We start from the raw sequence: 21,107 nt of genomic DNA, 5'->3' as shown, positions 1-21,107 counted from the left end.
AGTTCCTCCTGCACCTGAACGAACAAATACAAATTGCAGTTGTTTAAACAAACAGAAAAGGATGTGAAAGAGCCCAATTCAGCACCCGCTGTATTCTGGTGTTCAGGGCTCAGGCAGAGAGAGGATTCTCAAAATGTTTGAACGGTGAATTTGCCTCTTTTTGCTCTTGTACCGACAAATACATACAAAATATGTCAAAATACCTGTCTTGGAAAGTATGTTCGAAAAAAAATTAGAAAAAATGTGTGACAATGAATGCATTAATGTGTTTTTTTTTTTTTTACTACAGGTGCAGGACACTATAATTCATGTAAGGGAGTATAGCAAAATAAAGTGAACTGGGACATATTATACACAAAAACATATTACATTCTTCATATTGTACATTGGACTACTAGTGAAATTGACTTGAGTTCTTCTTATATTTTATGACCATTTTCAAAACTATAGCAAATAAACTGTGATTATGTGAGAAATGTTGAACGTGTCTGAATATTTTTTTTTTTTTTTTTTTTTTTACAGTGAAAAATATCCAGTGCTATTTTAAATTTGAATTATTCTGTTTCTATACCTGGACACCTACAAACATTGGGCAAATAGCAAAAATAAATAAATAGAATGAACATACAAATTAAACAATGTCAAACAGGGCCCACTGTTACTAACCCCATACAGCCCTGTTTAGCAATACCATTGATAATAAATACTCATGCTTTGTTCATTCTGTTTAGTGAATAAATTTAAGTCAAGCCATTAGCTATTACTGTTGGTTATAGTTAAGATAAGTCATTTTAACAAACCTCTAGGCCTGAATATTAAACTTTAGTGTAGCTTACACAGTTCAAAGATTTGCCAACGTGTAAACATTTTATGTTAGCTTGACAAACAGCAGAGCAACAACCCAAAACACTCTCACCACTGTTTGGGTCACATCTAACCTATTCATCTCTCTTCTTTATATCACCCATAAATCAATTAGAAAACACTGTCAACAGCCAAAAAAAAAAAAAAAAAAAACGTTTCACCATGTTTTTGCATGTAGTGTCTTGCCTTAAAACAACATACAACAATATAACCTGATTCTTGAATCATTTAGTTACATTTTTTTGTCTGAAACTGTTGCCGGAACAAATCCTTTTTCAACTTGCTGTGGCTTCCTACAGCGTAAGCTCAGTATAATTTGATTTGGCTGTGATCTTGCTAAAAAGAAGTTCTTTTACGATTCCAGCATTCATCGATTTCTCATGAGTGTGAACATGGCAAAGTGGTTTTATTCTCAGAGGCGAATTCATAAAGTGGCCGGTTTCCAATGGCAACCCTGTGATTGTTCGGCTTCAGGGCTGTTAATTTGCTCTTAGTAAGGAGAGCACTGCTGTCTCCATTCACATCACACACAACACAACACAACACACATATTCCTCCTTTATGGTCAAACAACGAGGGAGGAAATGATAGCAAGATCCTTACTATGCTTCTCTGGAGGGAGTCTATCTTGAAACAAAGTAAGTGAAATCCAGCTCATAATGTATGAGAACTGAATGTTGCATGCTTGATTTAACATTCATTATTTAACTTAAAACTCTCAAATTCAACAGAGAGACTGCCGGAGGAGATGAACCTAATTATCCAGGGAAAAATCTGTGTCATCGTCTTATTCTTTTTCTTGTGATCATTATAATTATTTAAGTGTGTAGGGCACAGTACAAGGACAATGTCTACAATTAAAGGCAACAAGCTGAGCTGTTTTAATGAGGCCTGCAGCGAGACATACAAAAATGAATCCCACTGTGTGGCATTGTGATACTGTATGTACTGAAAAACTAATATGGTGTTTTTCGTCATTTTCGGGCCATTGAGTGTCTTATGGAAAAGAGTTGTGTGAAGATTCTGGTTTAGAAACAAATAAAAATAAAAAGTTTGCTTTAGATTCACTCACCTTTAGGTCATCCAAAATGAAGATCAGTTTGTTTCTCTATCATAACAGATTTGGAGAAATTTAGCATTACGTCACTTGTTCATCAATTGATCCTTTGTAGTGAATGGGTGCCGTCAGAATGAGAGTCCAAACAGCTGGTAAAAACATCACAATCCACATGTAATCCACCGGATTCCAGTACATCAGTTAATGTCTTGTGAAGCCAAAAGCTGTGTTTGTAAGAAAGTGATTTAATTCTACATTTTTCCAAATATGTCCTGATAAAGAAAGAAACTCATCTACACCTTGGATGGTCTGAGGATAAGTACATTTTCAGCAGCTATTCCTTTAACCTCAGGAAAGGCAATTATCCATATAAGATTTTTTCGCAAACGAAAATTTCAGTGTATGTTTCATATGGACATGTCAGTTTGTGCTTCAGCGAGGACAAGCAGGCAAATCTTGTCCATATTACATATTATCAAAGTTTAAAATGTTTAAGAAAAACTTGTTGTGTTCAGAAACAGTGACTAACTGTATGTTTCTTCTGGAACATCTTGAAGGCCCCTTCAGTCAGACAGGCTAAACAGCATCTGACAACATACAATATGTGCAAGGCAATTCAACCAAAGTAAACTAAAGAAATGTTGTTAGCTGGACAGAAATAGTGTTCTCATGTACCTCAAGGACTTACATTTGATGCTTTAAAGGAAAAATCCACAAAAGAAGTATGCTTTCAAGCTATAAAAAGCATCTTAAAAGTAGCATGCTTTATATACAGAATTATATATACAGTATCTTTCAAAAGTTCAAGGTCAGTAAGTGTTTTAATAATATTAAATTGATCTAAAGGAGAATTAAAGACTTTCATAATTCTATTTGATTCTATTTAAAGGGGTCATATGATGCTTTGTTAAAGATCATTATTTTGGCCGAACACCGCAAGCACTCATTGGAAATGTAACGCCCCTTTCCATAATCGTGAGTTTCATCTTTCAAAATAAATGTAAAGACAGTTAATAATGTCCTTAGTTTTACAATCAATTCAAGCCTGAAAGGGGAACAGAGTGGTGTGACAGACACAGTGATAAAGCTTGTATGTGTTTGAAGTACACAAGCCACAGATGGTTAAGACAGCTGACTCCACTGTCTCTCTCTCTCTCTCACACACACACACACTCACAGGCAATGCACACTACTCAGCATTTGAACTGTCAATAGCAAATACTTAAACTACCGCAGTGCTTACAAGACAAACTGACAGTATTAGTCTTTGCAATCTTCTTTATGCACCAAGAGCTTGTAACACTCCAAAGACAAATGAAAAAAAAATCAAATTGCATCATACGAATCCTTTAAAATGAATTTTATTTTGAACTTTCTATTCGTTAAATAATTCTGAAATAAAATATGAAAAGATAAAAAAAAAAAATGAAACACAACTGTTTTCAATATTGATAATAATCAGAGATGTTTCTTAATCAGCAAATCAGCATTTGAAAATGATTTCTGGAGTTTCCTGTGACACTGACAACTGAAATAATGATGGTAAAGATTCAGCTTTGCATCACAAGAATACATTACATTTTAAATAATAAATTTAAATAGAAAACAGATTGTACATTTTTTATCATTAGTGTACAAAGAAACATCAGTGTTTCTTCTTTTTTCATAACCATGACATGCCAAGAATATGCTGAGTGAGATCTGACTCTATAATGAATATCCTATAATGGAGGAAATACATTTCCATTGAAAAAGGATTTAAATGTTGCTTTAAATCTTACTTAAGCTCATTCACAACCCAAGGTCGCTCTTTAGCCACTGGAGTTCTGCACGGTTTGTGGATTTTTCCTCAAAAACAGCCTGCCTCGGACTGTTTGTCTGGAAAGACCAATGTATTACAAATACCCCAAATCTACACACAGGAATCTCAGTTGTGCCACTCAGAGTTTGGATATATTCTATCAAATGTAGAGCCTCTCATCAAATATTTAATATGTAGCACTCAACCCAAGTTATAATTACCTTTAAAGACGTTATCCTATCTCAAATGCACTCTCACTTAATCCAAAGTCACTTTTTTTGTTGTTGTTCTGGTTCAGTAAAATAAGCTTTAAAACAAAAAATTTGAGACATATTTTTATTTTATTTTATCTACAGTATTTGCTCTGTGATGTTTCCACTAAATTAGTAGATTAGACTACAAAGCGAAAGGTTAGGGGGTTCAAGGTTAGATGGCCAGAGGAAATGTAGTCTTCCAGGCTTTTGTGTTAAATATGATTTAACAAGACATACCTGCAAGCAGCGGTGAGGAGTGATTATAAAGGCCAGCATACTGCAAATTGAAAATGACAGGCGACAGAAACCCCACAAACCACTGCTGGCAAATCCCTGCAAACTGTTTGATTGCAATGTTGTGTGTCTCTACTCAGAAATGCGGTTTCAAATGTAATAATGGAGGCATGCCAGTTCAAATGTGGTCATTCAGTCCCCATTCAGCCTCTGTCTTCATGTAACTTTTTCACTCTTTGTTATTCTGTCCAATTAAGGCAAAACTTCCCATGAAAAGTTGTTTTACCGCTGGCTAAAAATAACTTATATAAAAGCTCATTTGTACCATTGGCGGTGACTGTTTTAAATCAATTTGCAAAACTGAGGTACAGTATTATCATTAGGTATCTTTCAGGATACGTGTGTGTACACATGTATGCATATGTGTGGCATGCAAATGTCTTATTATTATTGTTGTTTTTTTTTTTTGTTTTTTTTTTTGTATTTTAGGATGTATTTTTTATGCCAGTGTCAAGGATCTATTTCTGTTCAGAAAAACTTAACTAAACCAAAACCGAGGCTAGAATTCGCACTGGCTCACCAAAATTGGACAATAGAAAATTTGAAAAACTTTGCATGGTCAGAATTTGCTGTAAAGAACATGAAAGCAAAGATCCATCCTACCTTGTCTCAATGGTCCAGGCTGGTGGTGGTGGTGAAATGGTGTTGGGGATATTTTTGCAATGCTACTGATCTAGTAGGATTCAATAATGTATGCTAAGCTATGCTAAAAGTGCTATCCCCAGACTTGGAGACCAGCTGAATGGATTTAAAAATGGTACAAATCAATGTATTAACTCTGGGGGAGTTAGGGAATGAGCCAATCCCCACCCCCCCCCCCCCCCCCCCCCAAAAAATGGAGTGTTCCTTTAATGGTGATTTCCGATGACAGCACTGCTCAGTGAATTTATTAACTCTTTCTTACAAGGTGTTGTTGAAAGCAAAAATAACTTCATTGTTCACAACCATCTTTCAGTCTCTTTCAATATAAAAGTCTTTACCGTTGACTCACTTATAACAAAGTCTCTTAAAAATATTAAATTGTCTATAATAACAAGGAAAATTATTGATGAGAACTCATTTGGCTCTGTTTTGTTAAGTCATTCCACGTGTAATCCCTGATTTAAGTCACTTAAATGTCGCCTGTTAACAGCTGTGGAATAAACCTGATGTTATTCAGTAGTTTGGTGAAGCTGATGTCACCCAGCGATTTAGTTTCAGACTATATCATGCTAATGAAGTGCATGACCCGCTGTTGGTTGTGTAATCTGGTTCCAGGCGAATGCCAGTGAGGCACAAACCCTGTCAACACCCCGCCAGGATGTGCCAAATGAGGAATTACATGAGACCTAACCACCAGCAGGCAATCGGCATGTCACTGTGAGCTACTGAGAGAGACAGGCACCACGTATAATTATGGGCTAAATTATTGTTGCAGGACAATGAGCTACAAAGGGTGTCTTTGATCTGAAAGGTTGTAAAATGGCACTCAGAGAACAATACTGTATGTTCCTCTATCTCTACACAGGCAGCAGATGAGGACGTTAAGTCAATAACTCTAATAAAATTCAACCTCTATGATAAAAGCCCACTGGAAGTGCGTGGAACTGCTGCAATTGCAAAGAGCAGTTCACAATGATTGTATTAAAAAAAAAAAAAAAAAAAATATATATATATATATATATATATATATATATATATATATATATATATATATATATATATTAAACAGGGATTTTTTTTTTTTTAATGTATGTTTTTCTGCTTATACTCTATACTATCTATGGATGTAGAACAGTTTTGTTTGAACAGATAAACATTATTATCTTGATAATCACACATTTCTTGCTTTCCCTCATTTCTTTACACCTCATATATACAGTAAAAGCTTCCATCAGATGCCTAAAGAACAGAAGAAATGTGGAGAAATGCAGTGACATTGATTTCTGCAGGTGAAAATAACAGCACCGGCGGTAACATGACTCACGACTAATACAACCATGCTACTGGAGTCTCTGAGCAGTGAGTTTGTCAGTTTACTAGTGAAGCTTTCGTCTCTGACATTCTTACTCCTGTCATCTTACCTTTGACTGCAGTGTCTGGAATCATCTGTTCACTTGCTATGAAAAAAATAAAAATAAATTCAACATAAGTCAGACAGAAGTGAGACAAAAGTGGCTCTGCTCTCGTACATCTAAAGCTTAAAAGAAGCTATAATTCATTAACATTTTACAATAGCCAATACCTCAAAATAATGTTAAATTCTACAACATTTGAAGTTGTATACATGAATGTATTATTTATATTTTTGTAATTAAATCATTAATTCATTCATTCATTCAAATTATTTATATTTTAGAATGAAAAAAATAATTCATTTATAAATGAAGAATAATTTAAATATATATTTCCACACTAGGCTTTCTCAAGCCTTATCAAGCTTTTGCATAATAATAATAATAATAATAATAATAATAATAATAATAATAAATTATATAAATAAATATTAAATTTATTAAATAGAAACTACAACAACATCAAAGTTTGTTTAAAAACTGTACTATTGAGTTTCTTTTTCCCTCTATATTTATTAATTTATACATTCACAATACGGAAATACAAACATTATCAATTTATTACTTTTAAATAATCAGACAAAAAATATATTATTAAATACAACAAAGTAATTAACACTTGGAGCAAAAGGAATATATTCTAATTATAATTTCTAAATAAAAATACATTAATAATTGACATAACTGAGGAAGTAATGGTTCATTTAAATGTTTTTTTTTTTTTTTATTAACATTAACAAGTTAATAAACGCTGTACAACATATTGTTCATTGTGAGTTAATTAAACCTATTGCGTTAACTACTGTTAACTTACGTAACTTACTGTAAAGTGTTACCAGGAGTGTTTTTATTTTATTTTTTTTTTATTTTTTTTTACTTTAATAGACTTTTAAAAAAGGCTTTCATTATTAGTTGGCAAAATATATTTCCAGGTCATATAAACATTGGGAATCAACTGAAATAGTTAACTGCAAAATGAAAAGGTCTGGATCTGTTAATCGGATCATTAATTTGCTGAATAAACTTTTCTTTAAAATCAAAAAAAAAAAAAAATCTAAAATCTAAAAATTAATGCCAAAATATGGCTAAACATGTAAGAAATGTTCAAAGAACGAGAATGAGACAATTTACCTATATGATACAACCAGCATGAAGCGTCCAGAGCTCACCCAGCTGGCTTTTCAAATGTGGAAATCAGTAAGTTCCAATATCATCAAGCAGGAAAGCAGCAGCTCCACATCAGCTCCATCTGGTGCCATCTGGATTCATAATTTTCCTTTGAGTTAATTAAAATGTGTGCACCTGTGTTATCTGTGTTCCCCTGTGGTTACCCTCTTTTTACCAAGCTAAAAATACACAGCTAAATCATAGTACCGGTTTCTATTTGGTCAAAGTTTTAGCAAAGTTTACAGATGGTTGATGAGCTCAACTGAAGTCAGATACACACTGGTTAGTCGGAGAGCTGCTGGATCTCCTTGGACGGGGATCAACACACAGCTTGAACTAGTTGACAAGCTTGACCACCCATTGTTACCTGCTTTTCCAGAAAATTTCAACTGTTTTGTTAATGCAGTGGACAGACAGATTCATGTCCATTCTGATTCTGAATGCAGCATCCTATAAATAAATAAAAGGGAATTAGTAAATATATATATATATATATATATATATATATATATATATATATATATATATATATATATATATATATATATATATATATATATATATATATTACTGTAAACCAATATTATAAAAATGTATATATTAATTATTATTTCAAGGGATGTTGTGAACACAGGGTTAAAATATCAAACTATATAATGAAGATGCAATATTGCATGATTACTGTCTTCAAACAGTAGATGCAGTTTAGCAAATAAGTATGCATAGATGGATGGAGGGATGGATGGATAGGTGCATAACACACCTGGACAACACTGACTTGATGAAATGATATTGTTTCTACAGCCTTTTATAGCTTCTAAAAATGTGATCCAAAGCACCTTCCCTTGAACCCATGACCTTAACATTGCCAGTGAAATGCTCTCAGAGGAACCCATCAGAAAAGCTTATTTAGATCTATTATTAGATCTCTTAGATCTAAGTGTTTTATTCTCTCTAATACCACCATTCATTCAAACAATCTTAGCATGAAGGTCTTTTGCTTTCTTTTCAAGCACAGAAGCTTAAATTCAATCCCAGAGCCACATCCTTCCAGCATGAAATGCCTTACAACATATAACGTTCACACTTCTGTGCAACTTGCAACATACTGTACACCTGAACAAAGAATCAGAACATAGTATTAGAAAAAGATTACAAGTCCTGCAGTCGTCTGTTTCTTAATGTCGCTCGTAACACACAAACTCTCTCCAAGCCTGCCGAGACCCGTCTTCAGCATTAGGTCTATGGAGGAAAGGTCATATTAGCAGTCAATGTGCCCTCTATGAGCACAAACCCTCATCAGCAGTCTGTTAGCAGGAAAACATCCATGCCAGCAGTCTGAATCCTGCATACGGAATGAGTTTCAACCAACAATATGCCATAAGTCTCTGTACGCTGTGGTTATTTCTGCTCCATGAGTCCTGACAATAGTCAGTGATGTGCAATGTACAAGCCTCACGGGGAAAAGATACCCTTTGAAGATATATAGCACACCCATGGGAACAACTTTTCATGGTTTTCAGTTACAGTTTTTCTCAGTTGCTTTGGTACATTTCTCGAATCATCTTTGAGAAGTGCATTTCTAACAACTCGTACAAATAGCAAAACACAATAGATTACCTGCAAAAGCCAATCTATTGCTCAAAATGAATGACAAGTCCTTGTGTCATAATTTATGGATAAGACATGTTGTCAATATAACAGTGTACTCTGGAGGGATGTTCTGATGTAAACTACTGTACTGAACAGTATTCCATATGCATATGTATGCCATATATCCATTTCAAAAGTACAAATTTACACATAACTGTATGTGGGATATTGATAGAAAGAGACTGGATAGAAATGTGATATAGAAAAGGAAAAAGAAATATGGGCACAACAATGAAAATAAGTAAATTTTCTGAATTTGTAACTCTTGTGTTGTCCTCTGTCTATACACTATAAACTTTCCAACAGAAGATTCATGAGATGAACCTTTGAGCTATTTCAGAGAAATGGTTTACCATTGGTGTATCATCTACATTCTCTTCATTCGTAAAGATTCACTTGCACAATTCATGCCAAATTGACAAAAAGTCTAACAATAATGTGTAAAAATAACAATAAAAAGTGTGCTTGGCAGTTTATGGTAACAAGATTAACCATTTTGCATTTAATGACTTATCCAATGAACTAAAGATTAGATGTTTTGAGGGGTAAAACTATTGCACAGAAAACTGTATAATATATGTTGAGCAACATGACATTAGCAACTGATAATGTAGGAAACTGCAGATAAATGTGCATAATCAATTGCATGAATGTACAAAAGCAATCGCACCTTGTTCAAAAGAATGAGAAGCTGGTTTTATGATGTGTATAAATGACTAGATAATGTGGAGGTTGTACAAGTAGTTACTTGAGAATTTAATTTCTGATTTGAGAATCTATACATTTTTTAATAAATCAATAAAACTGTGATGCATTTTTTTCTTTTTTCTTTTTTTTTTTTTAATGGAGACTTTTGCTTCTGCTCCGACATGATTATAAAAAAACATCTTTGTTAGGATTTACCCAGATACAAACGATCAAAAGTCACATGATTCAAAATGAACTAAGTCCACATTTTACTGCTCTGTATTCTTACTGAGATAACTAATGGCTAATTTGTGTCTATTTTTATATGAGAGTCATTATGTGTGTGTGTTGGTGGGGGGGGGGGGGGTGCTCCTGAACTAAGACGGATCCAAAGATTTTCTTCTGTGTCTTGAAACACGAATGTCTTATTCTTTCAGATTCACTGCAATAGTTATTCAAGGTTGTTTAGGATTAAAGATCACTGAATCCTCACCTTCTTCACTGGAGCATTGAGTTAATTATGACTCATCTGTCAGTGAAAGTGATTAACCTAATCACCTGTAATACTCCCAGAGAGCTCAGACTGCTCATAAGGCATGGCTCATTGAACAACATGAAATGACAATCAAATGAGTTTTGTATCCTAAATAAGATGCATAAAAGAGCAGAGGAGAACAGTGTCACTCCTGATAAGACAACTATTCATTCCAACTTACTCTGATATGAATATATCTCATTGTCCATCTCTGACTTTCATTAGTGTAATTCAGTAATGCAATCTTGTTCAGTAATGTTAATTACAGTGACAAAACATGTTAACAATATGTGATTGGAGGGAAACGATAGGCCTAAAAACTGTTCAAATAGCTAAACTGGGAAGAAGCTCAGGTTATTTGGTCTTGATAATTCACTTTTCTCTAGAGGTCCTTCAACATTAACATTAACATGCAAACTTGCATTTACTTTTTTTTCTTTTTGTTTGTTTGTTTGTTTTTTGTTTTGTTTGTTTTTTTGCTATTGGTCAATAATTTGTTTGATAAATAATTCTGCATATTATTTTGTTAATTGTATTGACAGATCTAATTATTTTGCGTGTGATGGTGTTGTTTGATGGTTTAATATTTTATCTTAAAATATGTATTATTGATTAGATTAATCAAAAGTTAAAGCACCGTAAAGACATTTATTATATTACAAAACATTTATATTTCAAATCAGTTCGGTTCTTTTCAACTTTCTATTCATCAAAGAATCCTGAAAGAAAAAATCACCACTTTTTCCACAATAATAATAATAATGATAATAATAATTAAATCAGCTTTGATCACAGGAATAAATTACATTTTACATTTTAAATTACAAGTATATACACAAACAAAATATATATATATATTTTAATTTGGACTGACATTCCACAGTTTGAACCCCAGTTTTGTTCAAATAAACGCATCCTTTTTGAGCAGAAGAGGCTCTTTTAAAAACATTAAAAAGTCTCGCCGACCAATGTCTATGGAACGCATCTCTGTACTGTTGTTTCTCTAAAAGCAGCCCCAAAATATGTAAAAATATTAATGAAGATTAAATGTGACTTTATGGGTCACTGTCGGTTCCACCTCTCCCCTCAGTGGCTGGATGTTTTCATTGTGACGGGGTTGGCAAATATCTCATTTTTGATGTGGCAACACCGGCCGAATACAAAGCACTGTGCACTGTCAGAGCCCGAGTCGTTACTCATTGATGTGTGAATGAAGCCCAACACCAAGTCACATCTCTCATGGGGGAAGGGTTCATGATGAGGTTCAGACAGGTGGACAGACTGATAAAAAGGTTTCATTTATATGTAAATCAAAAGAGTGACCAATCAATTATTCTCATTTGAATAAACACTCCTGTCCCTTATGCCCCATTGGACCATCGATTTGACTCCTAATTCCAGTCATGATCTGGCCCCCTTCAGCTGCAGATACAAATAGTGGAGTGTCCTCGTTTTTAGACCAGTTTGAACTGTGGTTCTATGACAGAACTCAGGCTGAACTGTGCAAGTTGGAAATCCATATTTGGACGAGGGCTCTGCAATGGCTGCATAAGATTAATAATTTGTCAGATGCTGTCGCCGTGTTGGAAAGCGCAAAAGATTGAAAAATATCACCGATTTCACATCTAGCTGCCTGAATTTTTCAGTCTTTATTTATTCTGCTTTGTCTTGTGGATTTAGTGTGCAATAAATCAATTTAGATTAATTTGAGTAAAAATGTGTTTTCAGGATGAAAACTATGGAAGAAATCCACTATTTTCTGTTTCGAATTTTCACAGAGCATCTTTAGGTTATAATAAAAAAAAATTAAAATCCAGGTTTTGATTTTCAAAGATTTATTATGAAATTGTGTTATGACCTAATAACTCTGCGAATATCGCATTTTGGTTAAAATGTAAAATTGACTTTTCAATACCGACCAGAGACAATACTGACTTTGGCAGAAAATAATATATATATATATATATATATATATATATATATATATATATATATATATATATATATATATATATATATACAGTGGTACAGTGGGTATAGAAAAGCATCACACCCCTTTAAAATAATCACATTTGGTTGTTTAGCTACCTGAAATAGAGACAGACACAGTTTTTGTTTTATCCAGCTGCATTGACTCAGTGGAACTTATAACTTCCAAGTGAAAGATAATACCAACATGTCTCTGCAAACTTTACACATCTAGACTTTGCAATATTTGCCCACTCTTCTTCACGTTAAAACTGATGGTGACCATTTGTGGACTGCAGTCTTCAAGTCATTCCATATATTTTCAATGGGGTTTAAGTCTGGACTCTAACAATATACATTTCATTCATATATAGAGACCACCTCAGGCTCTCCTTGGGCTGCTAGGAACTCTGAGCCATAACTGAGTGCCAAGACCCCTGAAACACGTGGATCAGACTCCACCCATTCAAAAAACATCAGAAGACCTTTACAGCTTCACTGCCGATCTGTTACAAGAGAGAAGACACATGATTCATTAGATCCCAAATCGCGCTGATGGTATCTGCTATGATACATGAATTAATTAATAAATGAACAAATAAATATAACATCTGAATTTAAATTATATCTTACAACTTGCAAATATTTCTTTATTTCTATTTCTGTCTAAATTGAGCCATAACAATTAGTTGCGCTCTTATAAATTTATGTTGGTTCAGTAGTTTTAAATAATATTTTCATTTTTTTGCCAATTATTCTAAACAAACAAAAGCTTAAAATTAATATAAGCTGTCACGGTTGGTAAACCGTGATCTCGGGTTGTTTACACTTTGTGGTGAATTCTGTGTGTTCTGCGTCTGCACTGATTAGTTGTGGGCGTCTCCGTTAATTGTATCAGCAACAGCTGCCACTCATTACTCATCTCCTATATAATGGCTTGTCTCACGTCTTGTGTTTGTGAGATCGTTGTTTCATGTCGTTGTGTTTACCCCCGTCTGGCTTCTGTGTAGTTTGCGTTTGGATGTCTGTGTTTCCCCAGAACCTCATCCACTCTCCGCACGATCACTCAGCCACGAACACTTACCTTCGGCTCTGTTCCCCGCAGTTCCTGTGCCACTCTCTCCTGCTGCCTCACGCCGTCAAGACCCGGACTCCTCACCTACACTCCACTACCGTCTGGATTCGTCACCGTCTATCGTCTCCCTGGAGTGTTACCGCCTCATCGTCTTTGTGTGTCTTTGTACTAATCTCATCATCTCATTAAATCTTGTTAACTCGGTATTGTTTCCGGACTGTCTTTTCACCCGCCGTCACAGAATGATCTCACCCAACATGGAAGCAGCGAGCACCAACACCCTCACCGATTTCATGCACCACAGTGGTCAACGCATGGATCAGCAGCAGGAGAGCATCTCTAACACCGGACGTGCTGTCCGAGCGCTGGTGGCACAGGTGTCAGAGCTCACCCAGCGGATCCATCAGCTCAAATCTCCCACTGCGCCCATCGCATCGCCTGTGCCGTCCGTTCCCTCGGGGATTCCCCAGGATCACTTCCGGCCAGAGCCGCGACTTCCGGCGCCGGAGAATTACGCTGGTGAGCCAACTTTTTGCAGAACATTCCTTAACAAGTGCTCTATGCATTTTGCCCTGCAGCCCTGCACTTTCGCCACTGAAGAATTCAAGGTAACGTTCACGCTCACCCTTCTATCGGGCAAGGCTGCCTTATGGGGAACGGCGGTGTGGGAAAATCAACATCCGTGTTGTGCCTCGTTCCACCTCCTATCTGACAAAATGAGGAGAGTCTTCGACCGGGCAGCGACCGGCAGGGAGGCCGCCCATCGCCTCTCGGAACTCCGGCAAGGACATTCATCTGTCACCGAGTATTCCATCGAGTTCCGTACCCTGGCGGCCGCTTGCCAGTGGAACGAGGCGGCGCAGTGGGATAGATTCCTGCATGGGTTATCCGACCGTGTTCAGCAGGAGATCTACCTCCTCGAGCTTCCCCTTACTCTCAACGAACTCATCGACCTGGCGTTGCGGGTGGAGGCCAGGTTTAATCGCCTGGGCCGCCAACACAGTCCTTCCAGACCTCCATTCTCTCCTGGTAGGGGGCGCTTGAGTCGAGAGAACACGGTCGGTTCTGTCGACGATCACGAGCCCATGCAGGTGGGTCGAGCTCGGCTGTCCCGGAGGGAGAGGGAACGGCGGAGGTCCCAAGGACTATGTTAATACTGTGGAGACTCTGACCATAACATCTACTCATGCCCGGTTAAAGGACCGGTTAAACCTGAGGCTACTATCGGGTGGGATCTCAGCTGAGAAGTCCTCACCTACATCATCGACCCTCCTTCCGGTGAAACTGCGGTGGAGAAATCAACATCACGAGTGTCACGCCCTTCTGGACTCCGGAGCCGAAGGTAACTTCATGGATTCTTCACTGGCACATCACTTGAACATTCCTGTCCTTCCTGTGTCTCTCCCCATCCATGTCACCACACTCAACGGCCAGGAACTGCCTCACGTCACCCACCATACTGAACACATCACACTCATCACATCTGGCAACCATCAAGAAACCATATCCTTTTTCCTAATAGACTCCCCTGTTGCTCCCATTGTATTAGGTCACCCCTGGTTGTCCAAACATAATCCACGAGTGGAATGGGGTTCTAACACTGTCACATTGTGGAGTGAAAGATGTCATGAGTCTTGTCTGGTGTCTGCTTGTCCTGTTGTTCCTGTTTCTGTCTTACAGAAGGAGACCATGGCTTTGCCAAACATGCCCGTTGAGTATCTGGACCTGAAGGAAGTGTTCAGTAAGTCCCGGGCTGCTTCTCTTCCTCCGCATCGTCCCTACGACTGTGCCATAGACTTAGTGTCAGGTAAATCTCCGCCTAAAGGCAAGTTATACTCTCTTTCTATTCCTGAGAGGGAGGCCATGGAGAAATACATTTCTGATTCCCTAGACTCTGGGTTCATCCGTCCTTCCTCATCTCCAGCGGGGGCGGGGTTCTTTTTTGTGGGTAAGAAGGATGGTTCTCTGCGACCTTGCATTGATTACCGAGAGCTGAACAACATTACTATTAAGAATACTTATCCGTTACCACTCATGTCTTCAGCTTTCGAGAGGTTGCAGGGAGCATCTGTATTCACAAAATTGGATTTACATAACGCTTATCATTTGGTCCGCATCAGGAAGGGGGATGAATGGAAAACTGCCTTTAATACCCCTAGAGGGCACTTTGAATATTTGGTGATGCCGTTTGGGCTCTCCAACTCGCCTGGGGTTTTTCAAGCACTCGTGAATGACGTGTTGAGAGATATGGTAGATCAGTTTATATATGTTTACCTGGATGACATACTGATTTTTTCTTCATCTCTCCAGGAACATGTTCAACACCTCAGACGAGTGCTCCAGAGGTTATTGGAGAATGGGCTTTTTGTCAAGGCGGAGAAGTGCGTATTCCATGCACAGTCGGTCCCCTTCCTAGGGTTTATCGTGTCGTCTGAGGGAATACGAATGGACCCTGACAAGGTAAAGGCTGTGATAGATTGGCCATCTCCAGATTCCCGTAAGGCCCTACAGCGGTTTCTGGGGTTCGCCAATTTCTATCGGCGTTTTATTCGGAATTACAGCCAACTAGCCTCACCTCTGACAGCCTTGACCTCCCCCAGTACTCCGTTCATGTGGTCTGATGCAGCTGAGGCTGCGTTCTCTAACCTCAAGAACCGCTTTGTTTCGGCTCCCATCCTTGTCGCCCCTGATCCCACACGGCAGTTCGTGGTGGAGGTTGATGCATCAGAGGTGGGGGTAGGAGCAGTGTTGTCCCAACGTGCTGCTTCAAACGATAAGGTCCACCCTTGCGCGTTTTTCTCTCATCGATTATCTCCTGCCGAACGTAATTATGACATTGGCAATAGAGAGTTGTTGGCGGTCAAATTAGCGTTGGAGGAGTGGCGCCACTGGTTAGAGGGTTCAGGGGTTCCCTTTATTGTTTGGACCGATCATAAGAATTTAGAGTACATCAGAACTGCTAAAAGACTCAATTCCAGGCAGGCTCGGTGGGCACTTTTTTTCGGCCGTTTTGAATTCACCCTATCGTACCGCCCGGGTTCCAAAAATGTTAAACCCGATTCTTTGTCACGTCTTTTTGATCCCTCCGCCCGTCCCGCTACTCCCGAGTGTATTTTGCCTGAGAGAGTAGTAGTCTCAGCACTCGTATGGGAGGTCGAGTCGAAGGTCAAGACGGCCTTAGAAGGGGTAACGCCTCCGTCCGGTTGCCCACCGAACCGCTTATTTGTGCCGGAGGAGTTAAGGTCCGAAGTTGTCCGGTGGGGTCATTGTTCCAACATGGCTTGTCATCCAGGGATAAGTAGAACTAATGGGTTGGTTAGACAACGATTCTGGTGGCCATGTATGGCTCGCGACGTCCGCGATTTTGTTTTGGCTTGCTCAGTTTGTGCCAGTGGTAAGTCATCTAACCGACCTCCTGATGGACTCCTTCAACCGCTGTCTGTCCCTTCGAGACCCTGGTCACATATCGCTCTAGATTTTGTTACCGCCCTCCCGCCCTCTAATGGCATGACAGTCGTTTTGACTGTAGTGGACCGGTTCTCGAAGGCGGCACATTTCATTCCCTTGCCCAAATTACCGACAGCCAAGGAGACAGCGGTTACTGTTTTAGATCACGTCTTTCGGCTCCATGGCCTCCCGGTAGACGTGGTTTCAGACAGGGGATCCCAGTTCATATCAAAATTTTGGAAGGAATTTTGCAAGTTATTAGGAGCGTCAGTTAGCTTGTCGTCGGGTTATCATCCCCAAAGCAACGGACAATCTGAGCCTACTCCGGTTCCCCCGCCGCCGCGTCTCGTAGATGGGGAACCGACATATTCGGTTAATCGTATTCTGGACTCGAGACGGAGGGGACGAGGATTCCAGTATCTGGTGGACTGGGAAGGTTACGGTCCGGAGGAGAGGAGTTGGGTACCTGCTAGGGACATATTGGATCACTCCCTTATTGATGAATTCAATCAGCAGGTAGGCCCTTCTGGGAACTCCAGGAGGAGTTCTTAGGGGGGGGGGGGTACTGTCACGGTTGGTAAACCGTGATCTCGGGTTGTTTACACTTTGTGGTGAATTCTGTGTGTTCTGCGTCTGCACTGATTAGCTGTGGGCGTCTCCGTTAATTGTATCAGCAACAGCTGCCACTCATTACTCATCTCCTATATAATGGCTTGTCTCACGTCTTGTGTTTGTGAGATCGTTGTTTCATGTCGTTGTGTTTACCCCCGTCTGGCTTCTGTGTAGTTTGCGTTTGGATGTCTGTGTTTCCCCAGAACCTCATCCACTCTCCGCACGATCACTCAGCCACGGACACTTACCTTCGGCTCTGTTCCCCGCAGTTCCTGTGCCACTCTCTCCTGCTGCCTCATGCAGTCAAGACCCGGACTCCTCACCTACACTCCACTACCGTCTGGATTCGTCACCGTCTATCGTCTCCCTGGAGTGTTACCGCCTCATCGTCTTTGTGTGTCTTTGTACTAATCTCATCATCTCATTAAATCTTGTTAACTCGCTATTGTTTCCGGACTGTCTTTTCACCCGCCGTCACATAAGCATTTTCATTCACTGAAAAAAAAAAAATAATAATAATAATAATAATAATAATAATAACATACATATTTTGTAGTGAATAAATGTGTCTGCTTTAAACAAAATTTTTATATTTTAATTATCACTCCAAACTTTAAAGCAGATTAGCTTAAACAGATCTACAATAAAATAAAATAAAACAAAAAGTAATAATACTAATACACTAGGATTAATACTGTATAGTCTGGCATTTTATTTTGTAGAGTTTAATGGATTAGGCAACCTTAAAACACAAACTCTCATTTAATTGCTTTAAACTAAATTTGACAAATACCTACGATGCAAGATATCATGCCTAGCATCTACCCACTAACTGACCTTGCTGGAAGAATAGCAAGTCACTTTTGCTGGCAAACCATCTTGCCTTGCGACTGGCATGCTGGTACAGCAGGAGGTCATCCTCTCTCTAAGCCAGCGCTTAAGAAAACACTTATGATTGGTTGATGAGAATCATACCTACTACCTGCCAAATTTATTAGCAGAACCTCAAGAACAGCTTATTAGGAAGTTTATGAATGCAACTACAGCCGAGCAAATCTCCACCTAGAACAGACAACTTTTCACATTTTTTGTGACCTTTTCAAAGCTTAAAATCTTCAGTATCCATTCATTGTAATTGCATGAATACTCAGAAAAAGAAACAAATGTCTATTTCTGTAATCACCAATGCTTTGCAAAACATTTTGGGGTGTCATTGTGTGGATTTAACAACACTTAGAAATGTCAGAGAGCATCTGTAGCAGTTTTTGTATGAATGTCAAGAACTGTTTCTGCTGAAGTCATTGAGCAGTGACATTGAGGTCCGTATGTTCAAGGTGTTAAAACCAACAGACGCTACAGCAACCATTTCTGCAATTAGTGTCTTCACAGGGTTCCCAGTTTGATGAATTTCAATCAACCCAAGCTACTTCAGAAGAGCTAGAGTGCAGCTCTTTGAACATGAAGATCATGAGGATGTGTTACACTTTTATGAGTTCAGTTACACCCCTTTCTCATATTTCAGCAGGTTAAAAAAAAAATAAAAAAAAATATTTGCATCATGCAGGTATAACTATGCTTATGACTGTTGCTACACAATGACTAGAGGTTCAACAATGAATATAGCATGTTTTAATATATATGTCTAACTACATAGTTTCAGAAAATTCACCCCATGACCAATGCATTAATCATTTTTTGAGACCAGATAACTTTGAAATTAAAATTCTGTCAATGTTACTGGAAGAACATTTGTTGTAAACCTTACCAAAACGTTCTAAAAAAGGTTCACTAATAGATTAAAAATAGACTGTAATCTGCATCAAAAACTTTAGTCGGCATATTATCTCACTAGATTAACAGCTTCTTTGCCTTACACGTAATGCTGCATTGTTTAAACCCAATAAAACCCATATTGCTGAACTTACCCTGCATTGCTGACCTCACTTCAACCTGTTCTACAGGGAATGGTCCTATGCCATGGCATGAGGGAGATCCCACCCTCGCAGTAATCCTGAGTGCTGGACTCTCCTCCTCTGAACCCTCAGTGGTCTGATGCTCTTCAGTTTATCAATGACTTGATCGATCGCTGCGGCCAATTCCTCCACTTTGACTTCTGAGCACATCCATTTTAAATCCACTGCCGATCACTCAGAGAGTGTAGAAGAGAAAAGACAAGAAAAAAAGACAAGAATGAGGGGGGAAGACATGTGGGATGAGAGTTTAACTTGAGATAAGCAGCAGGGATGGATGTCAGGAATAAATATATAGACACACATTTCATACTGTATGTCACAAGTCTGGAATATATTTAGATGTACAAATACAAAAACAAATATGAATACATAACTTATACTTTTGAATTGCATTTAAATGAATAAGTTTAATTTAATTATTTTTCAGGATATACAGTATATGTGATTGTAAAGGTGCCAGTAGTGTCCGGTGCTCGTCCTCGGTGCTGCGTGATCCTGTTCGCCGGCCGGCTGAGTGCAAGGGGAATCGGTGGCGGTGGCGGGCTGGTCGGTCACTCGCTTTCTGGAGAGATAAGAGACACAACATTAGCTGGCTTTCTTCTGGAGAGCTTTCTCACCTATTTCTAAAATGTGGCAACAATGAAGTCTTTTTTTAACAAAGGTCAGAATTCCTGTTATGATGTAGATTAACTAATTAATGAATCTACTCATTGAGTAAAATTAATTATTTGTATTATACATATATATATATATATATATATATATATATATATATATATATATATATATATATAGATTGTTTATTTCCCTTCTTTACAAAACATAAATGAAATAAAATATTAATCCTAAAAATGCAAGAGAGGACAATGATCAGCAGGAAAAAAGAAAAAAAAAAACTTTCTAGTCACTTTTCATATCGTCTGGACAGTAAAACATATTCAAAATAATTTTGGAAATATTTGATATATTTTGGATTTCATGAGTTGGATCTCCCAGGATACATTGCCCATAGGATATAAAAAACAGCTGAAGTAAACAATAATTCTATGATTTATTTGATGCAAAACAAATATGTAATATTCAAAATATACTGCATGTATGACTTGTCTGTCATGCCCCTGGACGCATTATGTTGTGTTCCCTTTCAAGGGAACCTTGAACTGCATCTTCTAGAGGTCGCTATGGGGAACACCTCATCATGACCCGTGTCTGAAGCATACATTGAAAAAACACCAACCAGTTGGCCGGCGACAGCCTCTGACATCACTACCGTCGCAATTATAAATAAGCGCCAGGAGAACACGTCATCCTCTTCTTCATCTTCATTGACTGTTTTGTTTGAAGCGTGCATCTGAGAAACGACCACTGTGACGAGTGGGGCGGGGCCGAGAGATGTGGGAACGAGCGAGGCCAGTAGAGTGATTGGGAAATCCGCGACACCTGCGGCCCACCGCCAGTCTCACAGTCCCACAGATGAGATGGAAGGATATAAAACTGGAGCGACGATAGTGAAGGATGAGAGAGGACCAGGCCTGGTCCATAATTTTATGTTTTGCTTTTTATTTATGCGCACCAGTCGTCCGTGAGGGGCTGGTGCGCTGTTTTGTGTTTATTTGTGATTATTAAAGTTTCATTTTGATTGTGCGCCGGTTCCCACCTCCTTCTT

Source organism: Carassius auratus, chromosome 1 (assembly GCF_003368295.1).
Source record: "Carassius auratus strain Wakin chromosome 1, ASM336829v1, whole genome shotgun sequence".
Lineage (NCBI taxonomy): Eukaryota > Metazoa > Chordata > Actinopteri > Cypriniformes > Cyprinidae > Carassius > Carassius auratus.
The sequence above is the reverse complement of the archived record's forward strand: the minus strand, read 5'-3'. Positions refer to the sequence as shown.